Source organism: Equus quagga, chromosome 2 (genome assembly GCF_021613505.1).
Source record: "Equus quagga isolate Etosha38 chromosome 2, UCLA_HA_Equagga_1.0, whole genome shotgun sequence".
Taxonomy (NCBI): Eukaryota; Metazoa; Chordata; class Mammalia; order Perissodactyla; family Equidae; genus Equus; species Equus quagga.
The window spans coordinates 60488304-60513216 of record NC_060268.1 but is presented as its reverse complement, the minus strand read 5'-3'; the positions used below and the strand labels follow the sequence as shown (position 1 = coordinate 60513216).

At 49.9% G+C, this 24913-nt stretch overlaps 1 protein-coding gene across 1 annotated transcript in view; it reads right to left on the bottom strand.

Moving 5' to 3' along the window:
* The window catches only part of SMAD3 (SMAD family member 3), a 120817-nt gene that overhangs the window by 47810 nt on the left and 48094 nt on the right, over window positions 1–24913 (bottom strand). The gene's annotated exons all lie outside the window — the stretch shown is intronic.

Genomic DNA, 24913 nt, shown 5'->3' with positions numbered 1-24913 from the left:
TTCACATGCCAGAGACATGCCCAACAAGGCTGCTGATCACCTGCCACTGAATTTTAAGTAATTTCTGGAATGTGTTGGTGATCAGGTCAGGAAACTAGAGAACATTCTAGAAACATCATCTGGGAACAATTTATGCTGTCCTTTTTTTTTTAATGGTAGAAGCAGCTTTGAGTAGAGGCTGAGAGATTAACGATTTCCTTCCAAAGCCTACCAAATTTTGCCAAGTCTTCTCGAAATTCCCACCCTCACAGATTACGAAAGTGAAGGCGTAAAGCAGTTGCCTGGGTTTCCCAAGTGCCGGGTCTGTTATTAGTGACTATGTGTGAGTCACTCCCACTCTCTGAGCCTCAGTCTTCATCCATACAATGGGCAGGTTGGACCAGATATGTCCGAGGTCCCTTCTTTGACAATCTGTGACTCTTAAGCAGAGGCTCACTGGTGTTTCTCATACACAGAAGACTTCTTTCAGGAGAATTTCACTAAACAATGGAAAAATGAGCACATTTACAACTCTCCAGCAACACCATTCCGTTCTGCCTCCTGATGGGGACTGCCCCAATGCCGCGAACACAACTCCCATGGCAACCCTGCCCCTCGTGTGCGTGGCTCTGTGAGGATAAGGGGATCCGCGAGGTTAACTTCCTGCGATGCTCTGAGCAGGAATCACAGAACTGCAGAAACTGCAGCTCTCAGCCCCCACCCCGACCCGGCCAAGAACTGAGGGTGGGGAGGCGCATCTGCTGTAACGTTCTGCAGAGGTGGAAAACAGCGCCAGGCCCGGAGAAGACTGTGGAAGGCAAGACTTCAACATTTCTGCAAAGGTGGCAGGGTTCCGTGTCTAGAACACCGCAGCTCCAGTCACACATAGGCTGCAGCCCACTAACCGCGGACAGAGCCTCATCTGCAAACCCGCTCCTGGCCGTGACACGAAGTCCGCTGGGCTCTGCGAGCACCGCACGGCGAGCACTGAAGACCTTCTGATTTAATTAAGTGAAAAGTCAGATGAGTGCTCAACAAGTATCTGCTCTCTCAAAATACATTTTGAAAAAACTCCTCCATAAGAAACTTTTAAAACAAAAAGAAAACACCAGTGTACAAGTCCTCCATGGACATACCTCTTTCCACGGATCACTTAATTCTGATGTTCTGAGCTAAGTTTTTTGCTTATTCAAACATTAAGACCAAAACTCCTCCGTTTGTATGTACACAATGAAATATTACCCACCCATAGAAAGAAATTCACGATTGCAACACGCCAAAACATGGAAGAATCTGTAAATTACGCTGTGCATGAAAGAAACCAGACCCCCCCAAAAAGAGTACACCCTGTATGATTCCATTAATATAAAATTTTAGGAAATCCAAACTAATGTATAGTGACAGAAAGCAGCTCAGTGGTTGCCTGGGGCTGGGGGCAGCAGGCACTGGAGGGTAAAATTACAAAGGGGCAGGAGGAAACTTGTGACGGGCGCGTTCATTAGCTGGATGGTGGTGACAGTTTCATGAGAGGGTATATATGTCAAACTCATCAAATTGTGCACTTTCAATACATGTCATTGATTGTATAATTGTCCAATTATTCCTCAATACAAATGTTTAAAAAACAAGACTCCCTAAACTCTGATGGGGAAGTTATCAGAAGCCTGATTTTAAAAAGCAGAAAAGCAAGCAAAGGGCCCTACATATTTTGTTCCAATAATCTGTGTCAAGGATGTCTTCCTCTGTTCCTTGGATGATAAGCTCTGAAAAGAGCCAATGCTGAAACACGAAGGGGCTCCATTATTAGGTTCTAAAAAATTGTGACAAATGTACACACTCAAGATTTCACTGAAAAAAACAGTATGGCCTATCTGCCACATTCATGTCTTAGCTATTTTTTCATTCATGTGAAAATGCCTGTAGATCCATCATTTGATGACGTGAGAAGTACCACTCCAGGCTGACGCACCTTGGAACAACTGGTCAACAATGAAAAGCCCAAAGGGGCGAAGCACCCCAAGGGGGTCACCAAATTTCAAGTTGGCATTAGAGAATAAATCGTACACAGAGACCACCCCCTCTTCCACAGGGGTGCCAGGACGGGGGCACAGAGACCTGGCTGTTTTGCCTGGAGGTCTGGTCTGGCCAGGAATGATCTGCTGAGCAAGGGGACATGCCAGGGAAAATGAGGAAGGTGTTCAAACCAGGAGTAAGCTGCTGGGTGTGTGGGATGCCGAGCTCTCTCCTGCACACGGCTCAGGCCCCTGTGCTCCAGATCAGCATGGTGAGCCCACCTGATAAACCGCGTGGGCCCTTTCCTGTGTATCGCGAGACTACTTGGTAAGCTCTTTTTCTCATCGCCTTTAGAGTCTGAGGTCACTCCAGCTTCACTGTTATTTAGCACAGTGGTTTTCAAATGCCTTAAGATGCTGGCAGCCTCTAGTCACTCAGGCCTCCAGACTCCCCTATTCCAGCCTCCTATTCCAAAACAAACCAGATGTCAATTCTCCATCCATCAAGAAGCCTGAGATTAGGGGGTCGAAGGGGTGTTATCAGGGGACATCATTTGGAAACCTCTTATCTAGGACACTGAGCAGAAAAAGCACTTAACATACTTAAGATTGACATGAGGGGGAAGAGCAAAGGTGGGGGGCAGCATCAGCAAGGTGAGCAACAGAGCTCATTCCTCAAGGAAATTCTTTCCGACCTGTCGGTGATTCGTCCTCAAAAGTTCTGCAGAAAGACCCAGTTTATTGCCAACGCAGCCCCAGGGTCAAACGTTGCTAGTACAATTCCACGCAAACTATGGCAGCTCAGTAAACGTTCACAGATGGTGATGAATTCCTACTTCTGGCCAAGCGCACAGGGAAAAAAACATAGCTATTAAACATCTGAACACTGATAGTACCGAAACAATAGGGAAAAAAAAAAAAGATGCACGGAAGAATGAACACACAAAAGGAAATTAAAAATCGAACAGTGTAGCATAGTGGGTAAGAGAGCAATGAAGCCACTACCTGGTCTGGGACCCAGCTCCTCATTGCCCAGCTGTATGGCCTTGAACAAGTTACTTAAGCAACCTGTGCCTTAGTTGCTTCAAACCATCCTATGGGTAGGTATTATTATCTCCAATTTAAAATTTCTAGTGCAGGAGACCAGACGTGAGCTCCATTTCACAGCATCAAAGCAGACTCTCCAAGAGCTGCTATCCTCCCCCACCCCCACCCCCCACCTCACCCCCAGCAAACTGAGTCTGTTTCAATCAGAGTTGTCCTGGCTTTCCCAGGGCACTTGACCCCCAGCTCAGCTGCCAGAGGGTACAGATAAGCCAGTACCTGCTAGGGGCCCATCAGAAATAAGAGCCAGGAACCAGAAAGGGGTTAAGGCCCAGGAGTCTAGTGGGTGTGCAGGAGGCAGCCTCAAGGTATCAGACTTTCTGGATAATGAAAGACCAGCTTGGAGATCATCTAACCCAACCACCACAGGATGCAGAGCTCTATTAGAAAGTTCTGCCATGTAGAGAGCTGAATGCAGGCTGTTCCTCGGCGACTTCTGCCTCCTGGACCTAGTACAACTTTCAGGGACCTCGCAGAACGAGCACCTCTGGCTGGGCTGCCTCTGCTCCAGCTTCCACCTTCCCAGGCTCTTCCTCAGATGAGGACCGTTTCCTGGGACCTCTGCTGTGTTAAGCTGGCAGCTAATAAATTTTTCAGAGGCTGAGTACTGGACCCTAGGTCCTCCCTCCCCATCTCCCCTCTTAAGATACCTCCCACTGCATCCATCCTGGTTACAATCCCAGGGGAGAGGCATGGGACCACAACAGCGAACGATATAGAGTCCACCAGCACGAGTGAGACGCGGCTCATCCCAAAACGTTAAACAGGAAACATGCTGTAACGGAGAAAGTGCCCTGAACATAACAGGTGCTCGATAAATATTTATTGTGCAAAATGAATGCTCAATGGAAGCCAAGTCAAGCTCCTCTCTCCTCCTCCCCACCCTCAATCTGGGCAACTTCCGTAAGAAACTTCCCGTTGCCGGAATTCGGAGACAAGAAGACAGCCACCAATTAATTGGTCTGGGCTGGAGGTCGAAAACAGGCAGCGGCCCACAGATGTTGTGGTTGGCCTGCACAGCGTTTCTTAGATTTTTAAATTAGTTGCCAACTTTTAAAAACTGCGAGGTTTCATATGTAAATCTAGATTTTCGGCTTCTCTTGGAAAAAAAAAAATCAGAAGATCTGGCAACACTTGGCCACCGGCTGATGCCGAGTCGCCAAAGCCCTTTTCGACTGGGAATGAAGCCTCACTCCTGCTCCGTCTTCTGCCATCAGGCCTCACCTCCCGCAGTCCGCCTGCCCTGTGAGCATCTGAGCTGGCAACTCTAGCCTTCGCTTCCAAGGAGGGGAGCATCACTCCTCTTAAAACAAAATGGAAAAGGCCACCGGGCACTGGCCGTTGTAGGACAGCCACAGGCCTGTTTGTTTAGGACAGTTCCATTCACACCTATTGTCCTGGTGTCATTATCAATGGCACCCCCTTTCACTCACAGAGTCCTGGTTTGGGTAATAAATTGTATGGCCGCCCTGAGCCTCTGCCAGCTCTACACCCACCTGGCTCACCCCCAGGATTACGAACCCAAAGCTCTCAGAAGGAAGGCCACTGGCTCGCTACATAGCTTCCCAACCTGAAGATTTCAAACTTCCAGTGCTCACCCCGCAAAGACATCTTCGAACCCTCTGCAGAGCTCATGGGGAGCCTCGTGGTGGCTCTCTCCAGGCCGTGGCAGTGGCCAGCCCAAGAGGGCCTGCTGCACTGAGTACAGTGGGGGAGGCTGGGGTGCCTGGGGAGGGATGGCCAGGACTACACAGTGTACCTGGGGTAGGCAGAGGTCAAGAGAGAAAGGAAAAGAAGGGTAGGGAGAAGGGAGAACAGAGAGAGGAAGGAGTGTCATTACCAGTCTGCCCTCCAGGTACCATTTCTCTTGCCTGAAGTCAAAGGGAGAACTAAGGCTACCCCACCCTTCACCCCTACTTTCAGTGGGGGCTAGGGAAGGAGAGAGGATGGCAGTTTTTTGGTTTTTTTTTTTTTGGTGAGGAAGATTGACCCTGAGCTAACATCTACGCTGATCTTCCCCTATTCTGTGTGTGGGATGCCAGCACAGCATGGCTTGATGAGCGGTATGTAGATCCATGCCCTGGATCTGAACCCACAAACCCAGGGTCGACAAAGCGGAGTGGGTGAACTTAACCACTATGACACCAGGCCAGCCCCAAGAGGATGGCAGCTTTTATGGTGACACAAATCATTAATTTGTACTTGTCTCTTCCAGAATCTCCCACCCTCTTGGATCAAACACATTCACTTGTCAGGGCCAGGGGCACAGTTTCCACCCTGCCTGCAGACCCACAGTCGTACCAAACCTTCAACTGAGTGAAGCTGGGTTAGGGTAAAAAAAAAAAAAAATCTACTTAGCCAACATTTTGGGGGCCTTTTAGCACAGCCAGGGTAGTACTTCACTTTAGAGGGAATGCTTGGCGAAGGCACAGCCTCCACCGGAAGGGAAGCAGGGAACGTGAGCTGCTTTTCATACCAAACGCTAACAGGATGCCAGCTCCAGCTCTGGGACCTGAGGGGCTGCTGCATTCTTAAGGATTTCCCAACACACCTGAATTCCAGCCTAGGCCAATAGTGAAGCTTTATCTTTAACCCTAAATTCAAAGTCTTCCCATGCCAACCTTCAAAGGGTTAAAGGCCAGGGAAGGAATGATTCCACTGAGGGAGGAGGGAAGCTGAACAGCCCTCTCCCCCTAATAAAAATTCTGGCAAGAGCAGAAGGCCTGCATGCGTGCGGGAAGGGAAAGGCAGGGCAGGAAATCGAATATTGCTGCCTTGACATTTATAAGAAAACCTGACGTAACTGGATCTCATAGGGCGTCTGAGGCCTATTATTGCCCCTAATGTGACCAACAGAAGAAAATGTGGATCCTAAAACTCTGAAGGTCCGTGTGAACCTGAATCCCTGACCCTCTTCTTTTCCAAAGTGAGCACATCACACAAGAATCGCTGCCACCAGATCTGTCTTGAAGTCCCCTTGGCGGCTGCCTTGGTGACGCCCAGGCCCACTTTATTGGGCAACAGAGAGCTCAACGAAGGGACGATCTTTGTCTAAATGGGTTCCCAGCACTTCAGTCCCTCAAAGGTAATTCTGTAAATAGGCACAGGGAAGGGCTTTGCTCTGAAGTGGGCAGGGACGGGCCACAGTTGCTTAAATACTGATCAAATTCCACAAAAAAGGATAAAGAGAAAACACATCAAAAGAAATGACCTTTTACACCTTCCCTGATCAAGTCACCCCACAGCTCCGGCTTGGAGGGCTAATGGGAGGGAGTCTTAACGTCTTGTAGAGAAGGGAGGAGTTGGAGGGTGTTTATAAATCCTCAGCTGGCCTGCAGCCAGAGTTACTTTTATTGATCCAGACAAACACAAATTATGATGCCTGACATGACTTGTATATACAAACAGCTGAAAACAGTCACAGGCCTAACAGAAGGAGACGGCGAGCAATCAAAGGATGGACAGAGGAATAAAAAATGCCCAGACCCCCAGAGCAGCATTCCAGCTGCCCCGAGAGGCTGAGCGGGGCTTCTCCTTTGAGGGGAGGTGCATGTTTACTTACACAGATGAGTTTGGTCCCCCTGGGTGCAATGGTCCCAGGAGGGCACTCCGCGCAGCCAGGACTGGGGAGAACGAGTGGTCTGGCCAGCAGGCTCACCCTGCATATCCTGCTGCAGTGTCAGGCTGGGCCCTGAGGTCATGCGGGGAGCAGGGGGTCCAGGGACCGGAACGGAGCAGAGGACCATGGGCAAAGCCTCTGCTTTACCCATGTGGGGGTTTCCCCCGGGAACAGTGGCTTCCTGACACCCTAAGCATCCACATCTCACCGAGAGAAGGAGAAAGCTGGAAGAGCTTTAACAGCTCTCTGGCCAGCAACCCGGTAGACACACGGACTGATGGGGAGACCAGCCCACAGCGGGGAGGGCACTTGTCCCCAGTGTGGGGCTTCTGACCCGCCATCCACTGTGCTTCCTGACATACCAGCCTGGAGCTGCCTCTTCTGATGGTTGCCCAGGGTGCAGGCACTCAGTGTTGGTGAATTTGGGAGGTCACAGGGCAGAAGGCAGGGAATCTGATGACAGAGACAACACAGCCCTTCCTAGGACAGGCCTGACCCCTAAGGGCTCCCACTTTCTCTGTCGCTAAGAGAAAAGCACTGGAAACACGCAGAGAGAAGAAATTCAAAGGAAGAATTTACAAGCTTGTTCCAAACTCTTCGAAAAAGAAGCAAGACATTTTGACCTGTCATTCTGATCCCCATGGGCATTCTTGGCCAGATTACCAAGAAAAATGAGATTGAGAGAAATAATCAACCCCAAACAAAACTGATAATGGCTAAAATCACACACCTCAAATGTTTGTTGAGGACAAAAAGCAGACTGAATAACCCCATCTTCCTGACAACACTGAAAAAAAGCACAGTTGACCCAGGGGAAAAATAAACCTCAGAGAAAAAAGGTCAACACAAAATAAAACTAAAAGCAGCTAAAACTGCATCCAGTGAAAGTCGCTGACTAAAAACTGACGGAAAAAAAATCCAATAACTGAGATATGCAAAATTTTACCCAGGAAAATTGGACTTGGTAGGAATAATGGAACAAAAGAAAATTCCAAAATGGCAGAAGCTAAAATCAGTACCAACCGTAAACAAACAAAAACAGAAGTTTTATTGCACAACACCCCTGGAAAAGAACTGATGCTAATGAAGATAATTTCAGTTTAAAGAAAAAAGAAAGGAAGAACTCGGGAATAGTTTGTGACACCCAGAAAATGGCAGAGGTATTAAATTGACTTGCAGTCAGCATAAAATAGTAAAATGAACAACGTCCTAGACTTTTTCAGAAAAGGTGGTCAAAGGTCAAGCCCAGGAAAACCCCGGGAAAGCAGCCTGGTCTGTCGCTATGCCTCCCAGTTTCCCTGAAGAGGGAGCAGGACCCCTTCCCTCTGATGAGTACCTGTCCCAATGCCTAGATCAGGAAAAGGCAGCTCAGAGGATTAGGCCCCAGCAAGAAGAGCAGGCGTGGTGGGAAAAAGGCCTTCAACCACCAGGAGATGGCCTCTGGTTGCAGCCACTGACCTGACCGTAGGCAGGTGGCTGCCTCCCTCACCTTGGGGACGCACACCCTATTGTAAAATAGGCTTAGAGCCTGCCTGCTAAGAGACCAGGCGCTGGCCCCACTTGGAGGACCCAGTGACTCCAGTTCTCTATACCCTGGGGGTTGGGGGTGCAGGTGCCGGTAAGGAGGCCAGTGAGTGACTTTAATCTTCTCTGTATATTCCACATTCTCTACAATAAGCATGTGTTACAGTTGTGATCAAGGAGGGGAAAGCATTAAAGAAAAAAGCCAAAACACCTGCTCTAAGAATAAGGGACTCCAGAATGTGTTTATTCACACGGAAGGTCCAGATGACCCTGGCAGCTCAAAACAGCACAACATGAATCTATCTGCAATTAACCATGGGGGCAGGCTGAAGTTTTAAGTCAAAGACAGCGGATTTATCATTTTGGAATTTCAATTTGGGAGTGGGTGGGTTTGCTCTCTCTCTTAAGTCACTCCCCTGGCCTTGGGTACTTAAGCTTCTCCCAAATGCTGATCAGTGGCTTTGGTGGTTCAAACACATTCCAGTAGGGTTATTTGGCTTTACAAACAATAGCAACAAAATCCTGGCTGGGAAGGACACACATCAATTTCGAGAGAGTAAATACCTGTGAGAAGAGAGGAAGAAGAATGAGAAGGGGGAAGGAGTAAAGGAGGCCTTCGGCAGAGTCTTTTTATTTTCTATCTTTTAGGAAAGAAATAAGACATTACAGACATTTGAAGTGAATATGGAAAAATATTAACATTTGTTAAATCTGGTGGAAGTTCTGTGGGCATGTTATAATTTACCTGTAACTTGTATGTTTCAAATTTTTATAATACAACAAAAACACACACACAAAACCCCAACAACAAAAGACCAAGGCGGGGAATTGCTTCTGGCGTCTTGGAGAGGGTGTCTGAATCAACACAGAGCCAGCTGAGAAAATCAAAGTTCCAAGGCCTCCGGTAGGTAAACACTTAGGAAATTCTTGGCCTGAGAGTGTATGCAGCAACATATTAACTCGTCTGTGTCTTCTAAAATTTTTGTTATCATAGGAGGAAAAAAAGTTATTTTTTTAAACAAATGAGTGCAACGGAAAATGAAAACTATCACATGGAGAGGGCCTACTTGCTTCGAGGCACTTTGCAAGAAGTTTCGGGTGTCAGCACATCTAATCTTAACAATGAAGAAGGTGTCATGACCCCTTCCTTTCCCAGAGGAGGAAAGTGAGCTTCCAAGGGGCAAAGCCACCCGCCCAAGGTCACGCAGCTGGCAGGCAAGGAGAGCAGTGAGAGGGGCAGGCTGGGCCCCCAGGGCTGCCTCCTGGACTTCTTGTCCAGGGAGGGGGTCCCGGGGTGAAAGAGACTCACTGGAACCAATCTTTCTTGCCCAAAGTTGGGATTACCCTTGGTGGGGTCACCCTCTCTCCCCTAAAACCCATCTGTTACCCTTACAGTGCCAGAGCTCAGATTGCAGACCCACGAGACAGACAAGGAATGTTGCTCAAACACAGCCCTTCCCCCTGCCATCTCCTCTCCTGCCATCCCCAAACCAGCCCAGCTCTGTCCGCAGTACCTCCCCAGCTTCCATGGCACCCTCCTAGGACAGTGCCAGCCAGGACACATCTCGCCCAGCAGGACACTGGGAGGTTCCAGAGGGCAGACAGCTTGGGTTCCAACCCCCTCTCCATGCCTCACAGGCTCATTTACAGAAACCTCTGTAAACCTCAGTTTCCCCGTCTGTGAAATAAAGCTATCAGGTCTCCCGTGGTGCCTGTGAGTGTGAGGTGCCATATCACACCTGCAGCTTGCAGGGCAGGGTAGGGCACAGCCGGGCACAGTCACTTGCAAATACGATTCTTGGAGAACAGGTGGCATGCCTTTAGTAATTTCACAACCGTCCCAGCACCCAGCGTCAGAGGTGGAAGAAAGGAAGCCCAAGAGGTTGGGATAGGGTTAAGTGTCCAGCCGGGAAAGAGCAGTGCAACTTGAAGGAAGGGTCCCTTCCAGCCCGTGAAGAGACCCTGTTAGTTAGGAAAGCAAGGAAGCCAGGACCCGGGACTCTCGGCAGTGGCCATTCTCAGTGCTGCTCTGCCAATCTCGGGGTCTGTATGTCCCCCCCAACACACACACACACCCCACGACCAGGTGGGTGGGTGGGGGGGTTGACATGACAGGACCTCACATCGAATGGGTCAGGGGAACAGCATTTCAAAAGGCCCCCGATGGCTCGGTGACATCTGAGAGCCCCTGTCTCTGTGCTGAGGGACGGGCGGGAACAGCTCCCGCTGCAAAGACCTCAGCATGGACACACGTGCTCTCTGACCGCAGGCCCGCGCCGCTCCCAGCACAGCAGAGTCTGCACGTGCAGCGCTGGGGTTCGGCTTGTGATGAACTTTGGGAATAACTGGGCTCCCTGAAGGGAAGGAGAACCACCGCTTTCTCCCTGTAACCAGGGGGACATGCAGTGCGCGCCAGCACATCTGAACCCCAAGTGTGTCGAAGAGGGTGACTGATCGGACGGTTCATTTCCTCTGCTCCACTGAGGAGCATTGCTGACAGGAGCATCGTAGGTGCCCAACATGGAGGGCTCAAGCAGACAAGCACCCGGGGGCAGGGGTGTCCGGAGCCTGGAGTGGGGGTTCTGGCCCTCCTGGCTGTGTGACTTTCGGCAAGTCGCTTACCCTCCCTGAGTCTCTCAGTGGCCTCATTCAGAAAACAAGAAGCTTAGAACAGATCATTCTGAAGGTTCCTGCCAGGTTTGAATTGTTGGAAAAGTGCTCTCTTCTGAGGATATCTGAGTCTGTCTTACTTTCCCCAATCACAGACTGGAGCAAAAACCAAAGCAACCCTTGAGGGCCCCCACACCCATCTGCTTCTGCAAGAGTTGAGTGTGTCGGTCCCTGCAACGTCCTCCTGACCCTTTTCTAATTTGTAGTTAATTACAAGGAACTGCACTTATAATCATTTCTGGGTTCACAAATGGAAAATACTAATGACTTTGTAAATTAATTTCAGATTTGGCTCCATCATTTCTGGCAATAAGATCACACTTTGTTTTCCTTCTCATTGTTTTTTAGAGGCAAATGGAAACACAGCCCACCCCCAAAAAATGCATTAAAAATTCCAATTAAGTTTTCCTGAAAAAAACAGCGATATAATATTGGCATCTGGGGCAAACTTATGTTACAGTGTGGAAGATTACAACCAGAAGCCGGAAAGTCCTCAAACAGGCCGACCGGGACACGGTTTTTCTCTGGCAACATGACAGATGAGAGACCCGGGAGGGCTTTTCCCATTTCCACCAGCAGCTCAGCAAACGCCACCGAGTTCACGCTTCCATAGTCAGATGGTCACAGCGACTTGCCTGGAGAGGAGGCACAGGCCACACCAGCGAGGCCACGTCTCTGGATTTGGCTACTGCATCCTGTCCTGGGTGTGACACTGGGTGGGCCATCAACAAGATGGACAGTGTTTAAAGGGGAGTGAGTTGGTGCAAAACATGGGTCGGAGAGGAACGGATGAGGGAGCTGAAGATGCTTTGTAGGGAGGAGAGAAGTCCGAGTGGACAGGGCCGAATGTTCCCGAGCACAGAAGACTTGACGGTGGGCTGTTCTAAAGGGTGGAGCAGAAGCCACAAGGAAGAGCATTCCCGCTCCTACTCAAGGAGGAGTCTTCTTATAAGGAGAGAAAATACAGTGGCTGCCTTGGGGTGACGAGTGGAGGGTGTCGGCAGCTCGTTGGTGACAAAAAAGCCTGTCTTACATTTAAGTCATGTTTCCCGGGTATTCAGAACTGTTAAACGTGACACCTCATTTGATTTATGCAAGTTCTGCAAGGGCATCAACCCAAACCTATTTGTGAGTTCACCTGCCTCGCTCTGGTGACAGGGGCTCAGAGAGCTGGTGCTATGCCCCAAGTCACACAGCAGATAAATGCAGGCTTCTAACCAGTGCTCTTCCGCCCATAATTCCTCCTCTCCCAGAGCCTCGGAACCCCTGCCTCTTGGTTGGGAAGCCTGGGCTTGGGAGTTTCCTCCCTCATCTCTGCCCACAAGCAGCACAAGGTGTCCATCCTGGTCTGCTCCTTCTGCCTATGGAGGAGCATGCAGACTCCCGGGGGGCCAGATGCCACGCAGTGTGAATGTTCCTTGATTTTTCCTTCTCAGGAAAGGACAAATGGTGAGGCTGTTTCTCTCAAAGTGCCCAGGCAGGGGAGGTGGGGACAGAGCCATTCACCCAGCAAGTGTGTGATTCTCAGTATCCACTTCCTGTGAAGAATGGTAAAGGTCAGGCCAAGGTTCCCAGCACAGGAACTTGCTGTTCAGACAGGGAGAGACATACTTGGAAGCACCTACAACGCACAGTCTACACGGCTGATCTCTGTAGGACTCAGTTTCCCCTCTATAAAGTGGGCGATTTGCTAGTTATTCTCCGAGATACCTTCCTGTCACAGACCCCCCTGGCCCTAAAGTGTAGGGCTTCCCAGATGGCCAGCAGTTTGGACTGGGTTCTCTGCAGATCTGCTTAGGCTGTTGGTTCCATGGAAGATGACAGCTCCAGGATGCTCCCAACCTAGAGAGGACTACACCCTGAGCTCGAACTGCGTAAGGAAGGAAGAGGGGCAGGAAGGAGGAACAAAAAGATGCCTTGATGGGGCTCACACACACTCGATGTCGTTCTCTCGTGTCAATACAGCATTCTCAGCCAGGCACTCTCCTAAAGAAGCATTGTCTCCTGAGCTCTGAAGAGAAAGGGACTGAAGTCCTAGTTCCACCAGAGTTGTGTGACCTCAGAAAGTAACGTGTCTCTGCCTCTCAGTTTCCTCCTCTGCAAGAGGACTGGGAGGAATCCCTGAGGTCGACAGGGCCCAGCACCTCGAGCAGCGCCTCATGTGCAGCAGACCCATGCCCCTGCTCAACATCCGACAGCATCGTGACTGCTCTTAAATATATAACAGAACAAACGCTACACACAAACCAAAAAGATCTGAGAACAGAGCTCAATGCCTGGCATGTAGGAGAGGCTGATAACTGACTGCCAGCTAGACAGACAGACGGACAAATAAGTCAAAACTTAGTTCTGAGGTCCTGTAGCTTCCATTCAGCAGCCATTGGACCTTGTGCTCGACATCTCCCCTCTGAGCCCCAGCTTCCTGCGCTGTGAAATGAGGATAACGCGCGGACTCTCACAGGTTACTGTGAAGTCTAACCACACTCAGAGCAGGATCCTCCCAGGTAAACGGCGACATCACACAGGGCAAGATAACACCCAATCATTCCGGCCCAGAGCACAGATTCAGTGAGTATTTGGTGAGAGAATGTGACTGCTGAAAGCACGTGTGCATTCCAGAACTCGCTGTGTCCCAACCTCTCCAAATTCTTCGGGTTTCCCGAGTAGAAAGTCTCAGCTGCTTGGAGCTCCATGAAGCAGCTGGCACTCCCAGGTGGCAGGGGGGACAGGGCTCAGCTAGCCGGCCTCTCCACCTGCTGCCCAACCCGGGCTCCTCTCCCTCACCACACACCTCTGCAGCCCCGCCCCCCAATGGCTTAAGAGTCTGCCTTTCAGACACAACCCATGAGCAGAAAGAATGCTGCTTTTAGCCCTTCTGGAACAGGCCTGCCAAGGTGCCCCTCCTGTGCCCTGGAGCTTTCCTTGAGTGCCTGGCCTAAGTACTACGCTGTGTGCAAATTCTCTTTCTCTGTGTAGACAGAAGAGAGCAGGTAATGGAAGGCCCTGGAGTCAGAAAGTCTTGGTCCGAATTCTAATTCCACCTGACTGTGTGGCCTTGAGTAAGCTGCCTGGCCTCTTTAGCCTCTGGTACCTCATCTGTAAAATGCACATGATATCCATCCACCACACCGGACTGTTGTGAGAATTCAACAGAATAACAGAGTGTCTGGCACAGTGCCTGGGACACAATGGACACTCGGCAAATACAAGTTTCCCCTGCTCCTAGTGCAGTGAAGACCCGAGCCCTAGCCCCACTCTGCTCTTCACTGTCTCTATCACCCAAACAAACCACAGACCCTATGAGCACAGCTGTTCCCCTCCAAAATGCAGACAGCAGCTGACGCATCAGTCCAGGAGCTGCACTGTCCAACACGACAGCCACCAGCCCCACACGGCTACCGAGCCCTCGGAACGTGGCCAGCCCAAACTGAGATGTGCTGCAAGGATAGAGAACACACTGATTTCAAAGACTTAATATGATTTAAAAAAAAAAAGATGTGAAATGTCTCATTAACAACTTTCATGTGGAGTACACACTGAAAGGATAATGATTTTATTTTAGATATATTGGGTTAAATAAAATATATTATTTAAAATTAATTTCACCTTTTTCCTTTTACATTTTAACATGGCTACTAGAAGATTTCACATTACCTACGTAGCCTGCATTCTATTTCTCTCAGACGGCATTGCTGTAGGATATAAGGAATCAAGAGTTATTGCTGTGGGCATCATTCTCTCCCCATGGAGACTGCAATTCCTTCTGGAAAGAAGACCCCTGTTAACTCTTGTTTTTTTCCCATAGCACTTAACACACAATGCACCCTAAAATACTCTTAGGGATCTAATGAATAAAACCTTAAGTTTTTAGAAAGGATCAAGAAGTCACTATGCACCAGGAACCATGTCAGTGGGCAGAAACATATACCAGCTCATTTAACCCTCACAAAAACCCATGAGGTAAATTTCATATCCGCCTTTTTACAGATAAGGAAACGGAGGCCCAGATAGGTTCAGCGATATGCCCAAGGCTACTAGATGGTCGGGGCCAACTGCTAGGACCCAAACCCAGGCCCGTTCTGACTCCAAGTCCAGGCTCTTCTCTGTTGTCCATGAGACAAAGCACGTAGCCCACACTCCTGTTGGCATGAGGTCTCTAAATTGCACACATCCTAGAAGAACTCCAGCCCCAGCAATGCTCTGCTTTCCAGCCCCACCCCCACACTACCGCCAAAGGATTTCCCAGCAAGTCAGAAATGACACACCATAAAACGTGGTCCAGGCATAACCATCTCCACGTCTGGCCCAGGCTCAGTCAGCTCAGAATTAGTCACATTTTAAAAGGGGTGAGTGATAGGGAAGGTGGATTCTATTTTGTTGCCTACAAACTTCCTGGCCAGGGTGCAGGCGGGCCCCTGGAAATAAAGGACTGGTGAACAACAAAGGGCCCGATCAGGTATTTTTTCAGAGGACCTCATCAGAAAGGCTGAGTTATCCCAACTTTCAGAAGCTCAACTCCTCCTGACTCCGCTAAAAATTGCCTCCCTGCCCCTCCCAGCCCACGCTGTCCTCTGGGCTCCGGCCGACAGCTCTAGCTTAGGCACAGACTTCTTCAGCACCCTGTGGGAAAAGGCCCCGAGCTGGACACACAATAGGCTGACCGTAAGTGTGTGTTGTTGGGTGGGTGGGTGAGCAGGCAGATGTACAAACACACACTTGATCTTAGCAAAAGGCCGAGAAGCGATAGATGTACAAACACACACACACATAAAGGAACAGAAGACCCAGCTCTGCACCTTAAGGAACTCACAAGACAGGATACAAAGGACATGAAAAATGAAAGAATAATGCAAGAGCTGTACACAACTACTTGCCAAATGAGCACTGCCTGCAGAGGAGGAGAGGAAGGAGCCAGAGGATGAGCCAACGGCCCTCTCCCGTCTAACCTGTCCAAGTCTAACCTGTCCAAGTCTAACCTGTCCAAGTTCACAGGTAGAAGGCTGTCTGCAGGTAGAGTTGGGCGAAGGGAAAGGTCAGGGTGGGCCAGTCAATTTGGGAAGCCTTGAAGGAGGACGCGCCTGCAGGAGGGGCAGGATTCAGACACGACCAGAGGACATTCCGACGGTTGGCTGTGTCAAGCCAGTCACTTAACCTCTCAGCCTCTCGGTGTCTTTTTTTTAAAAGGGGGAGGGACAGCCAGCAGAGAGGGAGGAGACAGAGAAAAACAAAACGCCTGGTAGACGGTTCACATTCGACTTCAGACAGGGTAAATATTTACTCATCCATTCATGAGCCTGGCTCTGGTGAGCACCCTTGGTTGGGCCACCTGGGTTTATGCTGGTGTCTGGTCTTGATTTGGGGCCCAGAGTGGCCAGTGTTTAGCCCATGGCACAGAGTCCAGCCCTACACCTTGTCTGTCTGCGAGCTAAATGGATCCCATTTGATGGCAGTGGAAAAAGTGACCACCGTGATGACCCCGCTGCTCATGGCCAGACACCAGGCAGTCGCAGTGCGAGCTGCCCTCTACTGAGCGCCCCCTGTGTACTGGAACATCCCGAGTGCGTGTGCTTGCGTGTGGAGGATTTATCTTGTCCTCACCAGGAAGCTATAAAAGGAAGTATATTGCCCCCCATTAGAGGTCTAGGGAGAAGCCAGGAAATCCACATCTTTAGTAGCGGGTTAAGAGACTGGAGGTCATGGGCCTCTGGCGGCCTGGGGTCCAGGCACAGTGCTCTGGCCTTGCTCCACCACTCGTGAAGCCAGAGTGGACAAGAATCGCGCAACTCAAGCCCCTATCTCCTCATCCCTAAAATGAAGATCCTAACACCTGGCCTGGCCTACCAGGCAGGGTGGTGCTGAGACACAGAGACAGGTAGGAAGGTAAGCTACAAAGGGCTGGACAAATGGGAATTACGTGTATTCTTAAACCACACTGCTGGTAAGAGTGGACCAAGCAAAAGTAAAGAAGAAAACCGAGCAACCCCTAGGGATCAAGTGGCTGCCCATCAAACGGACAGCTGCTCGGTGACAAATACCCCCACATGTAACCCACCCTGCCAAGTAAGATAACTCTTACTCAAGCGCAGTTGCTCAACACGGCCCGTGTGTGGGTTTCCATGCAGTCGTCCCAGCCTGTGGGAACCCAGCGTGTGGAGTTCCTGGTTAGGCGAGCGGCTGCAATAAATTACCCCACTGCCAGCAGCTCTAGCCCACATGTTGCTCTTATGGTCAGTGCACTTCATCCCAGCAGTGACCTAACCCCAGCGCCAGTCAAGTCAGCAGCAGCCTCTCCTGTTCTCCTCCTCCAGCAAGCATCGGCTCACATTTCAGGCCGTTTGCTCCCTTGGGCATGACTCAGAGAGTCAGTTGTCTTAAAAAAATGCTTTTCATATTTCAAATCAAAAATAAATACCACGCACTCTGGATGCAAGCCACCACAGATGCCTCTGTTGAGCTATTAAAGTGAAACGGCCCGAGGAAGTCAAAAAAGCGGTCAATTCCTATCATCCTGGCCCCGCCGCCTTAATCTCTGGTGGGCTGACTGAGCGGCCAGAGGCCAGGGCACAGGACCGATTTCTGGTTTGGGCAGGAACAGTGAGGTCAGGGGTCATGCATTCATCGGGACCAGAGAAGGTGAAGAGTAACTGCCCGGCAGGGTAAACCCAGAAGATGTTGTGGATCTACGCAGAGAAGGGGGCATGTCACCTCCAAGAGGCTCTCTGCACACAGAGCAGGTCTTAATTCCCAAAGAAGAAAGGTGGGTGGTCAGCAGAAGCTGCAAGGCTGAGGGGCGCAGGGGCAACCACCACAGTGCCTGTGCAAGCACTGCCCGGCAGCGGGGGCTGCCCAGGACACACGGCTGCACCCAGCCATCAGGGCACCAGGCCGCTCAACACATCTGCTTCCCATGGCTCCCCCCACCCCTTATCCTGAACCACCCATGCCTCTGACCATTTAGCTTCCTGGGTGGGGTGCCCACAAGGAGAGAACGCCCTGGTTATAACCTCACAGTGGTTATACTTCTCAACAAATAAACTAGTGGCTTGATTTGTGCTTCAGCTTCTTGCTGGTTAGTGGGAACCAGGAGTTCTGACTCCGGGCCTGACAAAGTGAGGTTTCTGAATTGGTAAGGCTAGGCCAGGTAAATTCACCAAGGTCAAGGCCATCTTCTGGCCACCAGCCTTCTCCTGGCTGCCCCAGTGTCACATCTTTCCTCCCAACCCCTCCAGATGTGCCCTCACTTGGGCACAGCCCTGCCAGTGTTCTCCAGGTGCTCCAAGGTCACACCTAGGGGTATACCTTTGAAGGTGGAAATGAAAAGCTGAAACTTCACCCTCAGCCATGGTTAAGTTCTATTCAAACACAGCCACAGGTGAGGCCCTGATCAACTGTGACTTTGGGTAATGAGACATTCTGATTTAGGACTATTTTCATTCACCAGGAATAACCAGAAACCTTTTTTTCTTTTTCCAATTCCCTTCGAAAATATTCCAGAAAGTACTTGTCTACCCTTCTTCAACAAGTCCATTTTCTCTAAACATAACATATTTTTCCTCCTCCGGCCCCTCAGGCCCAGATCATGAAGTGAATTCTCACTGTGGAAAGCGACAAGTTGCATAAGCTGTAGAGGCAGACTGTCAGCTGGTCACCTACACACCTCGGGACAGCCGTCAGTGATGTTCCCTTTCAAAGAAACAAAAGCCTTAAAATAAAAACGACAACAACCTATTTTCCACTAATTTGTTTCAGTCTTATTTCACAGGGTATCCAAAAAGATGGAAAACAGGATACACTATTTCCCCTCTGTTTCTAGACTGTTTGGACAGTCTGGGATGTACATATTACATCTTTCCAGATCAGCAGTTGGACCCATCACTTTAAATTTAGAGGTCTTCTACCTGAAAAGAAGTCTAAGGGTTGCAAGAAGACATTGGGCATGTTATTTGGAAATGTAACCAAAAGACCTTTTCAAAATAAGTTTATCCGGTTGTGTAACTTCAGGGCATCCTGTCTGAGTGCCTTATGTGCTGGACACCCCGCTGTAACATCAGAGCGCTGGAAAGAGGTGACGATGCCATCGTGATATTCATGGCTTCCATTTAACGAGCACTTACAATGTGCCAAGAATTGCAAATCTCTTACACATTACAATCTAATCTTTAAAACAAACACAGTGAGATATTTTATCCCTATTTTACAGATGAAGAAATGAGGCTCAGAAAGCTTAAGTCCTTGCCTAAAGTCCTGTAACTTCGAGCCCCAGGATTTGAACCCCACAGCCTTGTTCTTTTCCACCCCATTGTGCTGCATTTCGGACCACTGGGAACATCCCTGCTGTATTTTTCTCTCCGTGAAAAAACGCTCCCTGTCCATGGAGTGATTGCTTTCTTATCAGATGAATCCTGGCTTGAAAACAAAGGTTTAAGAACCAGCCCAGCTCGTAGTTAGCTGCATGACCCTCAAAGGGCCCTCACCTCTCTGGACCTCAGTATTTCTGGCTAAGAAACTAGTACATATTTCCTGTCTCCTCTTTTGGCCCAAACAAAAGGCCAGCCTCCCATTACCCCCCTGCCAAGAGATCGTCAACAGCCATAAATCCCCAGATAGGACACAGGTCAAAGGATCGCCGTGAGGAAGGCCATTCTAGCTCCCTCGCTCCCAAACTCTGGTGGAGACACCAGCAGAAACTGGCACCCTCAGCGGGATGCAGTCCGGGAAAAGGGCAGAAGAGGGGGTCCTCATAGCACCCCCAGGTGCCCTAAAGAGTCCCTGAAGCCTGTAGACCGATCTCTCTTCTCTAAGAAAAAAAACTGTACCTTCAGTTTCCTTATTTATAAAATGAAAATGTTTCAGTTGCTCATTCAACAAAGGTTTGGTACATGAATCCACCGAAATAGAAATCATAAACATGCTTTGTTTAAAAAAAAAAAAAAAAAGGCACAGAGACTCTGGAAGAAGGCAGATTTGGGTTAAAACTCTAGCTCTGCCATTTACTGGCTATAAGTGGTCAAGTCAACTTAACCTCTGGGGGACTCAGTTTCCTCACCTATAAAGTTCAGACCTTAGACCAGTGCTAGAACTTTCTGTAAGGAGGAAACTGTCCTCTTCTGTGCTAATGTGGTAGCCACTAGCCACACATGGCTACTGAGGACCCGAAGGAACTCGATTCTGAGTTTTACTTAATTTTAACTACCTGAAATTTAAACACCCACATGTGGGCAGTGGCTATGGTATTACGTAACATGGCTTTCTACTGTACAGATAAGAGCTAAATAAGATAACGTCTGTAAATTACCCAGCACGGGAAGTTCTGGATGAAAAATGCATCAAGATGTGGAAGTCCTATCAGTGGAGATATGTTTTTTTAAAAAGCAGAATATCCTCATATCAAGAAATGGAGGCACTAGAAGCCGACAGATAGACAAAGAGATACATAGATCTTTTTAGAAAGACCTAAAGAAATCAGATACACTATTGGAATCATTCCCTCAAGTGCGTAAACTGAACGGCTGAAAGTCTGCTGTTTTGTTTTCTTCACAAATGTTCTTGTCAGCAGATAAAGGGAGGCATTTTAGGCCAAGCTAGGTTTTTACAACCCTAAACGCCCAGCCCAAACTGCCCCATGAGCAAGTTCTCACTCCTCAACAAAACCTCCCATCCAACGGGGAGCCACCCCCGGCCCATCTGCAGCCTCCCGGGGCCTCCAGGGAGCTGCCCACCCAGCACCCACATGACAGAGACAGCAGGCACACCCTGCCGGGGACACAGCCACCCGTGGGGTGAGAGCCACCCACAGCACCTCAGGGCTCACCAGGCGGGCGGGAGTGCCCCCTGGCCCTCGCTGGCAGCCGGCCTGCGTCAGAGGCCGACAGGAAGTGAGGAGAAGACAACACGGGCCGCGTGGAAATCCCCACCGGGCGCCACGCCAGAGTGTGACTCAGTGGTCCAGGCCTCGGCCAGGACCCAGGGGGCCAGGCTGCAGGAAACACTGCAGCCTCTGCACAGACTGAGACTCGAAAGTCCTTAAATGTTATTAGAGATGTTACAGATACAAGCATGTCCGGCCTGAAAACATGCGAGACAGAGTTCCAGCAAATCAGGCAGGGGGTTCAAGGCCCTTTTACCACAGCATAACTTACTCTCTGTAAAGAGAGGTCTGAGGTCAAGTCCTGAAGTTGCCACTAAGTCTAAGAAATCCACTTAACCTCCCAGGCCAACCCCTCACCTGTAAGAGAAAGGGGCAGGCACAGGGTGAGATCGTCCTCCTCTCCATGCAGGTTCCCAGGCAATCTCATTCCACCTCCGGCCTCCTCTCAGCCCATCCATCGGCTCTCTCTATACCACCCTGTGACGTGAAGCATCCCAAACATGGACATTTTGCCAGGCCTCCCGCTCAGATACTAATGTCACCAGGACAGAGGCCACGCCCTATACCTTCAAAGTGAGTCTGGTACATAGAGAGGTCTACAGAATCACTCACGTATTGATCCAAAGAGACAGCACAGAAGAATTACAAGACTTGTCAGCCTCGACACCTGTCCAACACCAAGTCATGGCTGCACTGACAGAGGCTGGGGCCACCTCCATTCCTCACTGTCACCTAAGGAGCTCAGGACAAAGTCTGCCCCATGCTCTTCTTTCTCCCAAAAAAGCACCCAGTATACTCCAGGGGCTCATGGCTACTACTAAGCAAAAAGAAGCAACAAAGTTCAAAAAGCAAACAAACCATTCCTAGCGAGATGCAAGAGGCTTACTAATTCCAAAGTCTTTACCCTTTGAAATTCCTAGAAAAATTCAACCTGTGTTATTTCACTTTAGCAATACCAACTTGCCTTGACTTTTTACTTTTAGAAGCTCTTAGACAATTTTACCTTTGGACTATAAGCTTCTTACATAATAATCCATTTGCCCCGTTCCCCAGAGTGTGTATTGGTCTGAATTTTATGGATGTCTTTGGCAAATCTGAGACACAACTCAGCCAGAGTTCCATGTATCTACTTACTAAACAATTCCATTCAGTTGGCCATGAAGCACACAGGGCTCTCCCTCCCCCCACCACCCCCCCGACACATCCCTCACACCCAGGTTCCTCTCTAGCTCCCACACCCTGCGCTCTCCTCCCCGCACAGCTGAGCCACGAGCAGAAGTAACTCACGTCTTCTATTTCCACTTCCTCACCTCCCCTTCACGATGGGCTCCTGCCCCCAGCACTCCACTGTAACCGCCCTTACTTAGGTGTGTGAGCGACTAAGTGAACTCCAGGTTACAAAATCCAAAACACGTGCTTTCCATACCTTATCATCCTGGATTCTGTGTGATGTCTAGCACTGCTGTTCACTTCCCCTCACTGCAGGGTCTCGTGGCTCTCAGCTTCCACGTCATCATGTGCCACCCTGCTTTTCTTCTCTCTCTCCCCATTCCCTAAACAGGGCTGTTTCTCAGCTGCAGGCCTGGATCTTCTCATCCCAGCCTCACACGCTCCTCAACCTGGCCTCATCCATATGACGACTACTCACAAACGTGTACCTCAGCTCAGACGTCTCCCCCCAACTCCTCCCACAGCCACCCAGCTGCCTGGTTTATGTCACCTGTAACACGGGCTCCATAAACGTTTGCCGGTGCACACCAGCATTTAGTGAGGACCTAACTTTGTGCATGGCTCTATGCAAGGCACAACAGGAGATGCATGTCCCTGGGCTCAGGGGGGACACAATGATGAAATGCCATGGCATCTCAGAGAAAGGGCAGACCTCATCTGCCAGGGCTCCTGAGGAAGGCACCACTGAGAAGGCGGCATCTGGGTTGCATCTTGAAAGGCAGCTCAGGAAACCAGCATTTTTATCCCACGCGACGAGGTATCCAGGACTCAGTACCTGTCCCCTCCATCATGTTGAGAGAGCACAGAGCCTTACCTGGCTGTTTTAAATAGAGGTTTTGCATCCTACACTGGATGAAACCTCCTCGAGAAAGCCATTGTCTATGCAGACCTCTTTTGGGGTTTTTTTGTGACAAACTGATCTTTCCTCCCCCCAAATTCTAGTATGCTATAAAAGTGAGACACCTTTGGACCAGAGTTGGCTGGCTGCCCCTCACTCCTTGACGGGGTATTACTTTTTTGGCAAATATCAAAACACACCAGAAGTCAGACGAAATAAGAACTGCCATTTATCAGCAGAAAACACATTAGACTTCCTTTACTCTAATGCTGGGAAGGAACGCTCTGAAGAGGAAAGCTCCATCCATATTTCATGTCTCCAGCCTTCAGTCCCTCTCAGCTGTGCCCAACGGCCCCTCACCGGGCTCCCCGACTGTGATGCCCACACTGACGCCATGTGCTCATCCATCGCTGGGAGTTCAGGGCGCCCAGCACCGTGCCACGCCTGAGGTCAGCACCCACCATAAGCATACTGAAAGAATGAACTGTAGAGTCTTAATAAGGACCTCTGTGACGATAAATTACCGATGCACTGTGCTTATTGTTTGCTCTCTCTGCTGTCATTAAAACATCACCACTTGACTGTGTCTCCAGCCATTTTGAAGCTAACAAGAACTCTCTAAAGAAAGTTTGAAAATCTGTGCTCCACAAACCACATCTCTTTCTCACGAGCTTGGAGGGTTTCCCAGCAGGAAGGGAAACATCCTCACCTCTACCAGAGTCTTACGCCTGCACTACCTGCTCAAACCCCACTTGGGGATGTGGTCACTTTCTAATGATCAAAAGGGGACGGCCACTCAGCGCAGTGAGGGCAGCACGGCGCTGGAACTCGGAGGACCCGAACCTCAGGGTTGGCCCCAACACCACTTCTGTTTTGGGGCATACGGCTTCCGCCTCTGGAAAATGACGGAATTGGACTTAGAAGGTCCGAGGCCCCTTGCTGGTTCTGACAGCGGCTCTCATCTACCTTCCTGGTATGACTAAACAAAACCGTGCCACCTAGTTCCTCATGGGCAGAACCCAGGGCCACCACCTGGGTGAGGCCAGTGTGGTGGAAAGGCACCTGGATTTGAGGTCAAAAGGCCTGAATATGTATCCTAATCAGTATTTTCAGCCTGTGAGGCCTCCACAAACTTTATGCATTCAAAATGAATTATTACTCTTCCCAGTTACTCTGCTAGACAGGCCAGCCATGGTCCCAGACCTCAAAGAGCCAACCCTCCAAAAGGAGGGGCAAAGACATTCGCACAGTATGTGTTTAGGTGCTGGGGTGATGGAGGGCCCAGGAGAACAGGGTGGGGAGTCCAGAACGGCTTCCTGGAGGAAGCAAGCATGGGGATTTCCAAGTCATTTACAACTTGTTTCAAGATAAACATTCCATTTGTCCGCTTTCTCACCTCCTGACCTTTGCCTTCCAAATCGGACATGCCATCATCTCCAGTCACAAGATTTCTCTATGACCATGAAGCAGAAAGCCGGCTGGGTCATTTCCCCACAGCTGAGAAGCCATCTGCCCAGCTCACTGAACATGCACCCATTTCCTCCATACCTAACGGATCCCGTCACCAAGGGTCTTCCTCATCTCCTGGTGCTGAGGTCTCCTGCCTCGGCTCATGAGCCTCTACCTAGAATCCCCCATCCTCTCTGGCCTTCCAGCTCCCACGGGCTCTGAGGAACACTCCCAGCACCAGCGACCTCTCCTTCTCTGATTCCCTGTGGCACCCATTATCAAGACTAATCACAGCACTGCTAGGAATAACCACTATAACCATCCCAGCAGCTCTCCTTGACCGTGTGCTTCTCCAGCCAGGCACTTGCTCAGCACGTCAGTCATGATGGAAGCAACGCCCACAGGACCCCGGGAGATGGGTACTATGGTTACCCGCACTGTACCAGGATGGATCCAAGAGTCAAAGCTCAGGTCCCTGGCCTGAGGCCACATGGTAGTTTGTGGGGAAGGTTTCTAAGATGGCTTGCATGGCTAGGCATGGATCTGCATCCTAGAGCAACACATCCACTGCTCCTTTCCGCCCACTCTGTGCCAGGCACTGTGGACATGCAGACGCATGC